The following is an 8,379-nucleotide window of genomic DNA, read 5'->3' as shown; positions in this document are numbered from 1 at the left end:
GACTGGACCCTAGACGGAGGGATAAACATTCTGAACAGAATCAACATAACTCAACATTTGAGTCGGAGAGGTCAAGCAATAAGACGTTCAAAGAAGCAACCAGAAAGTATGTACTGTGCCTGTAGTTCACATCTGCGCCTGGCGTCATGAGCACGAGCATGCGGACACGCACACAGGGCCCAAGTGTAAGATCAAATATAAGGAGCTTTCCACTGTAGTATTTAACTAGATCTTATTACAAAATAGCCTCCTGATTTTTATCCAAAAAGTTCTCTGTAATTAAGGAAATTAATTTTCCCCTAAAAGGCATTTCTCTAGCTATCATTCCATATAAACTAAATGGGCATATTAAAGAAAAAAGACAAGGCCGGGCGCGGTGGCTCAAGCCTGTAATCCCAGCACTTTGGGAGGCCGAGACGGGCGGATCACGAGGTCAGGAGATCGAGACCATCCTGGCTAACACGGTGAAACCCCGTCTCTATTAAGAAATACAAAAAACTAGCCCGGCGAGGTGGCGGGCGCCTGTAGTCCCAGCTACTCGGGAGGCTGAGGCCGGAGAATGGCGTAAACCCGGGAGGCGGAGCTTGCAGTGAGCTGAGATCCGGCCACTGCACTCCAGCCTGGGTGACAGAGCGAGACTCCGTCTCAAAAAAAAAAAAGAAAAAAGACAAATGTTTGACTTTGGGGGTTTGCCTACGACTTGAATAAGCATGATTTTCTTCTGGCCAAGCAGGGAGCAGCTGGACCAGACTGGAGGGAAGGAAGAACAAATTTCCACTCTGACCTCAGTTGGGCACCAGAGTCTTCCCTGTCAGAATGTGGGTGTGGTGCTTCCCACACACCAGCCTCTGACGAAACTCAGCCCAAGGGTGTGGGAAAAGGCTGTCTACTTCTGAAAAATCTACAAAGTGCAGACACATCAAAAGCTTCAGAAGACTGTAAAGGGCCAAGGAGACCACTACACCCTTGGAGTTTACAGAAAATGGTCAGCATCACACGTGCCTGAGGTCCAGGGTCAGCTCCCGGCTGCCGCGACGCCGTGAACGCAGCCCTGGCTTCCCCTCTGATGCAGAGAGCTGGTCACTCTGCCGGCAGCACTCAGAGCTCAGAACATTCTAGAGGAAAGCAACGTGTTCCTTTTAAAATGGGGAACCGGGGCAGCACAACTGAAGCTCTACGACTGTCTCAACTACTGGGTTTCGGGGTAGCATTAGGAAATCGTGAGAATCCAAATCTCAATTTCATACAGATTCCAGATTCACTGCAGGTTCCAGAATTTCCTGAGACATTCTTCCAATTTATCACTCAGGATTCCCTTGCCAAAGCTAATAAAGTCTACATTCCTTACGGAAAACCCACCATAAGCACCACCACAAATAAGATCAACTGACTGACGCCCGCCCTTCGCACCAAACATAGAAACTGTTACTCACACAAGACTGTGCTGGAGGCAGCTCTCAGCTGAAGCCGAATCCGTGAGACTTCATTATCCCCCATTTTGGATCGAGTGTGAAGACTGTCAGCAAACCAGGGCCCCAGTGTAAAGCAGAGAACAGATCCTCTGATGCCTGCCTGAACATTTCCTTCCCACCTCTGTCTTGGATATTGAACACCCTCAGAGCTACTGAGTCACCCACATTTGCAGGTCATTTATCCAGCCACCAGGATAACACAATTATGCGATAAAAATGCCTTCTCAGGGCTTTGTCATACTCAACAAAGAAGCTCAGAAGGCTAGGTAAGCGCAAGAAAGGGGGAAGCGTCCTCCAAACAGACAAAAACCAAGGAAAACCGTGCAGAGACTCGAGAGAGAGCAGAAACACAGCCCGCTGTAGCCTTTCAGGTCCTGCTGGCCGCAGCCCTGCGTTACGTGGCACCATTTCCACAGATGCATCCTGCTGGGCCCACTTGAAAGGTCCCGCTTGCGAGACACTCACCCCCACTTCCAGCTCCTGCAAGACCCGCTGCAGCCCCACTCCATCCTGGGGGCCGACTGTGCAAGTCTTCTCGGCAGAGACCCCTCAGAGCCTACTCAGTGTCTGAGACTGGGAAGCACCAAGGATCCAGAAAGGCACAATCCCGTTCTCCTCGTGCTGCTTTCTGGGTTCCAAGTTGTCTAACGAGTCCTGCATAAACCCCGGGCTGGGGAGCCAGCCAGGGCCCAGCAGCACCCAGCTCATGCGCTCCACTCACCCCACAGAGGACCACGGAGGCCCCAGCACGCTCTGTCCGCGGGGCAAGACACCAGAAACAGCCACAGTTCAGGGTTCTGCCACCCGCCCCGCTGCCGTCATTACCTCCTGGGATCTGAATTCTCATTGGTTGCAAAGGTGATCCCACAGCTCCGCTGCCTTAATTACCTGCTGGGATCTGAAATTGTATTGGTTGGAAAGGGGATCTCATTGCTCAAGCACTCCCTGCTGCCTCCTTGCAAACAACATAAAAAATCCAAAACCCCTTGTAAAGAACGTTTACTATAACCTCAAAACAAGACACATCCCGAGACCAAGGAAGATACACACGCACATCTGACACCCGGTGGACGTCAGTGACCGACGCCACGGCTTCCGTGTGGCGTGTGAAGCAGGAGGCCTGTCACGGTGACTCAGGCTGGTATCTGAATGGGGGTCTTCCAAGCAACTAGGCAACCAGGACGCACACCCCAAAACCCAAGTCCCCGCACTCATGTACCTCGCAGAAATGCTGCGTGGCCATCGACACCAGTTGTGAACCAAGACCGATCTGTGTCCTGTGGCCCTCACAACGTCCGTACATGCCTGGGCCCAGCAGAGGCCCGCACGGCACCCTGCTCGCCTCCAGTGGGGCTCTCTCCTGCCAAAGGGGATGGCCCTGAAGTCCGTTGAGATTTCCAAAGCTCTACAAAGTCGTGCTTCCTCCTGCTTGTTCAGAAGGCCTAAAGCCCTGAAGACACCAGTGAGAATTGACCTAGCCTCTTAAGGCAGCTCAAATACCTAAACACAGGAACGCTGGACCTCTCTGCCCTCGAGAGCAGCCGATAACACACTGGGCTAAGCAGAAGGTACAGATGTCACATCCAGAAGCCAGTGGCGCTCAAGATTGCATTCCAGGAGCCGCCCATGTGAGTCCCTCCAAGGCTTCCAAGTCCCACTTGATTGTTTTCATCGTATCTCTATAACATCAGAGACATTATATCTCACGGTATCTATGAGATCGTCTCCACTTTTATGAGCACATATGCTCCCTGACTTACCATGGGATGAAACTGTTCCAATAAACCCAGCGTAAGCTGAAAATATCCTAAATAGAAAGTGCATTTGACATCATAGTTTCAACTTACAACGGGTTCATCCAGAGGCAGCCCATCTTGGGCCAAACAATGCACTGAGTGTGACTAGTTCACACCATCACAAGGTTGAAAAAAAAAATCAGATATGTAACAATTGGGAGCCAGGGACCCTCTGTATTGGGGCTCCTGTCTTCAGAGACAACAGAAACCTCTTCTTAGACAAGAATCACAATTTATAATCCTCAAAATGTTAAACTTAGTTTAACAATCTAGACGTTCAAACAAAGCCAAAGTAGGCCCACAAGGCCGTTTGTGCCCTTCACTAAGACGCACGACTCTATAATAACCCTCACCACAGCCCCTCAGGGTGGGTCCCAGAGGCAGTTGAGGCTTGTGGCTACGGACACTAACGAAACCAAAATCAGAGTACGCAGGTGCAGTCAAGTCATATGACTTCTCCACTAGCATGTGCACAAATGTTCATCAGCAAATCTCATCTTCGCTTTACCTCCCTCCCATGACCTAAAAAGGAGTCCACTACACCCACCCATACACACACACACCACTTCAAAAACATAATTAGTACTTGCATTCAATTCTGGGCATTCGGAATAGACCTAATGGGTGATTAAATCTTTCCTCCAACCCATTGCTTAGTCTTCTTAGAGGATGAAGGATTTTGCATAACACAAGTCAACATATAAAAGATCTGCTATAGAAACAGACTTTCAAGTGGTCCTCATTAGAGTGATTCAACTAATATACAAAGGACCCAACACACAGTGTATATTAGAAGAATGATTAATTTGTTCCCCTAAAAATCCTAATATCTACACAGAAAAAATACCCAATACACATTTTATCATTCTTTACCAGTATAGTCATACAAAGGAGTATCACAAAAGCAAAAGAACACATTTGGTTTGACTCACAGTTCTAAGTTTAATATAAAATTGCTAAAACCACCAAGACAAACATGACTATGAAATATTTAACGATCTTCACCTAAATTCAAGTCACCATTCAACCACCAATACCTCTGCTCTCCTTACGGGAACTTTCCAAAAGTAAATTCTGGAATTAACAGGACAAAATTTTCTGGTGACAGAAATTAGGAAGAAATTGGTTGAAGGCCGTTCCTTGGCTGTCAAACTTTCTCTCAATAATATTTTGTAAAATAAAAGCGTCAAACAGATCTTTACATTAACTTACAATCTATCAAGCAATACTGGTGCAAGCTTTAAATATTAGCCACATTCTGTCAGGGCTGACTAACATTAAATCAGTATCAGTCTCATGTCTTGTAGGATCCACAGCTCATCTTCTTAAAACCACTTAAGATTTCATAATTAACTCAATTAAACAATGTAAGTCATCTCCTTGATCTTTGACATGAAGGGGTAATTTTCCCCCAAAATAGTACCTCTTTCCTTGACATGATTTAATCTGTGGTTAGAGTATTTAACAGGATTTCTTTCCTTCTTAGAAAATAAAATATACACCTTTCCAATATGAAAAACTCTAACTGATAATGCCATAGCTTACCCAGGTCAAAAGCATTTTTTTTTTTAAGTTAAAAAAAGAACCTAACTGCATCTTTGGACCTTATGTGAGGTAGTGTCCAGGGCCACTGGGACCCCTACTTGGCCAGTGTAGCTGGGTACCAATTAAAGACAGAAACCCAAGCATTCACTCAAAGCCCCTTCCCAGCTGTTCATCCTAGTGGAAGAAGCCATGAGTACAAACGAATGCGGCATTCTACGGAGGGCTTTGGGGATAGGCTGCTTGAGAACATCAAAGTGGCTCACGTCCCCCGAGTATAAAGCCAGTGACTGCTCTCAGCTTCCATCCACAGTAGCCAAGGTCTGGAATCACCTGAGTGCCCGTCAACAGGGGATGAAGGGAACGTGGCCCGAACACACACAGGAGCAATACTCCACCACACAGCGGAGAGCCCTGTCATCCGCGGCAGCATGGATGGAGTTGGAGGACATTACGTTAAGCAAACGAGTCAAGCAAGGAAACGGCTCATGTTCTCACTCATAAGCAGGAGCTGAGAGCAGATCTCATGGAGGCCAAAAGTAGGTGGTCAACAGGGCCCAGCAGAGCCCACTCATAAGCAGGATGGGCAGAGGCTGGTAATGTGCACAAACACACAGCCTAATGGGAACACGAGACCTACTATTGATAAATCAGCAGGGGGATGGCAGTGGGTCATCTACTGTGTATTTCAAAACAGCTAGGAGAGAATAACTTAACATAACCAGCACAAGGAAAAGAAACTATTTAAAGTGAAAGACATCCCAAGTACACAGATTTCATCAATATAGGGGTGAATCAAGGTATCACATGCACTCTGAAAATATGTACGTATATTATGTATCAACAGAAACAAAAACCAATGACAGAACCATTTGCGAAGCACGTGCAGGAGAAGAATGGGAAGCCTGACATGGTGTGGCTGTGTGTCCCCACCCAAATCTCATGCTGAACTCTAACCCTATGTTGGAGGTGAGCCCTGGTGGGAGGTGATTGACTCATGGGGGTGGTTTCTAATGGTTTAGCACAATCCCCCAAGTGCTGTCCTCATGATCGTTCTCCTGAGATCTGGTTGTTTGGAAGTGCATGGCACCTTCCCCTTCACTCTCTCTCCCCTTCCAGCCATGTGAAGACATGCCGGCCTCCCCTTCACCTTCCACTCTGATTGTCAGTTTCCCCAGATGTAGAAGCCTGTACAACCCACAGAACTGTATGCCGATTAAACATTTTTTTTCCTTATTACCCAGCCTCAGATAGTTCTTTATAGCAGTGGAACAACAGTACAGTCCTCAGGACCAGCAATGTTTTCCTTCTACCCAGCGGCCAACAAGGTCCTACACCGTAGCTGGTTTTCCAAAGCTTTGCCAGAATGCTGAAGCTGTTTTGGGGATACTAACTTTCCCCATCTCTGGCAAACCAGATGGGGCATCCTATTTGCCTCTTACCACCTTTCTCAGAGAAACCCCACCTCTGAAACAGCCTCCACCAGGGGCCTCCTTCAGCAGCAACAAAGCTGAGTGTTCCTTGCACTTCCCTTCTTCTGAACAAGTCAACATCTTAAGCTTGTTTTTCCATCTTCCCAGCTCATTGAAAAAAATATCTTATGCTTTCTATTTTCCTGACACACACACATGGAAGAGAAGTGCCGTGAGGGCAGGGGCTCTTGTTTTCCCGGATCTGAGCCTGGCCCTCAAACACTAGCCGAATACTAACACGATATCCAGAGGCAGAAATGCAAATATCCATATGACTTCAAATACCCTAAGGACCTAACAGGCCGAGTGGCCCATGTAACTATGGTGTGCTGGGCCATTCACCTGGTGTCCAAATCCCTGTCCAAGTGAGCTCTTTAATTTCGAGACTTTTCAGACAGCTGTTTTGTTGTTGTTGTTCTGTTTTGTTTTTATTAAAGGGATATGTTACAATTATAATCAAGAATATCCCAGGCCGAGTGTGGTGGCTCGTGCCTGTAATCCCAGCACTTTGGGAGGCCAAGGTGAGCGAATCACCTGAGGTCAGGAGTTCAAGACCAGCCTGGCCAACATGTTGAAACCCCGTCTCTACTAATACAAAAATGAACCAGCCATGGTGGCAGGCACTTATAATCCCAGCTACTCAGGAGGCTGAGGCAGGAGAATGGCGTGAACCAAGAGGTGAGGCTGCAGTGAGCCAAGATCGTGCCACTGCATTCCAGCCTGGGCAACACAGCAAGACTGTCTCAAAAAAATAAAAATAAACCAATACTCCCAGTTAGTTCTTCACCAATGTCAGATACCTCAGTTTAAAGAAAAATATGAAAGCATGTTTTCATATTTCAGTGTTGAATTTAACCATATCTTTTAAGAAGATATGAAGATAGAACTTCCTCAAGGATTGGGGGAGAGAAAAGCAGTTAAGAAAATCTTAAAACCTCAGGAGAAAAACAAGTATGGGTTAAGACCTCAAGGCAAAACTTTTTCTTTGCACTTTGATTTCAAAAGAACAGAGATGCCCAAATTATGAACTCTCCCATCTGCATTTTATATTCGTCTGTGTCCTTTGAAAGGCTGGAGATGGGATCCCAGGTTCCAAAGTGCCTGGCCGTGGCTCACATCAGGCGGCATCTTTCACAGCCGTTTACTCCCCTGACTCTGCCTAGAGAGCTCTGTGGCCCAATTTACAAAAAAAAAAAAAAAAAAAAAAAAAAGTCCTAATTTACTCACGTTCATCACTTTCAGCAGAGTCTCAAGAAATGAGACAAATATTGAGACTCCACAGAAGCAAGTACTCTCTTCCAAAAAGTCAAGTGTCAGGTTCCCATGAGCCAGGCAGCTTGCTTACAGAAAGCACTGGCTGACTTGCTGGTTGAATGTTAAATGCATTTAAAATGTTAAGTGATCAAACGCCCCTCCTAGTGGGTGTGCGCGTTGAGCTGGCTGCAGTAGTGATGCAGACCACGTTCTTTCCTTTGGTTTTGCTTCAAGCAGAGCACCCCACACCCAGGAAGAGGCCGAAGGACGGCATCGAGGTCTAGGACAGATTTAAGGAGAGCTGCAGGCTGACTGCCTCATCTGCAAATAGTCTCTCATTTCAGAGAAAATCACTGAACAGAGTTCATAACACGTGAATTTTTAAAATTCATATTTCTAATTTCATCCCATTAGAACTTTTGAACCTCCACCTCCCACCTAGAGAACGTCAGCTCAAGCCGATCACAGCGCAGTGCGATTTTCTATAAATAATGTGCACGCCTGCATCTGAGCTGAGATGTGAATGTCTGGAATGTGCCTGCCAGGCCCAGGAGGAACTGCAGCAAGTGTGGGGACACAAGCCGCTAAGGAATCTGATTTGGAGGGAACTGGAGGCAACTAAAACTAGGTCCACTGGTTTTTCTTGGTAAGGTTTGACCAGGCAAACTGTTATCACTGTTGCTAATTTATGGTAATTGGCATGGGGACTTAACAGTAAGTAATTAGAGTAATTACAGAATTTGCTACTCAATTACAATGGCACAGATTCCTGAGAATGGAAGAACTGTTGCCCAGGAATAGAGTTCAAGAGGTCCTCCCCATGCTCCGAGGAACATGGCATTT

The sequence above is a fragment of the Macaca fascicularis genome, chromosome 6 (assembly GCF_037993035.2).
Source record: "Macaca fascicularis isolate 582-1 chromosome 6, T2T-MFA8v1.1".
In the NCBI taxonomy this organism is placed as follows: domain Eukaryota; kingdom Metazoa; phylum Chordata; class Mammalia; order Primates; family Cercopithecidae; genus Macaca; species Macaca fascicularis.
Note: the sequence above shows the minus strand (reverse complement) of the source record.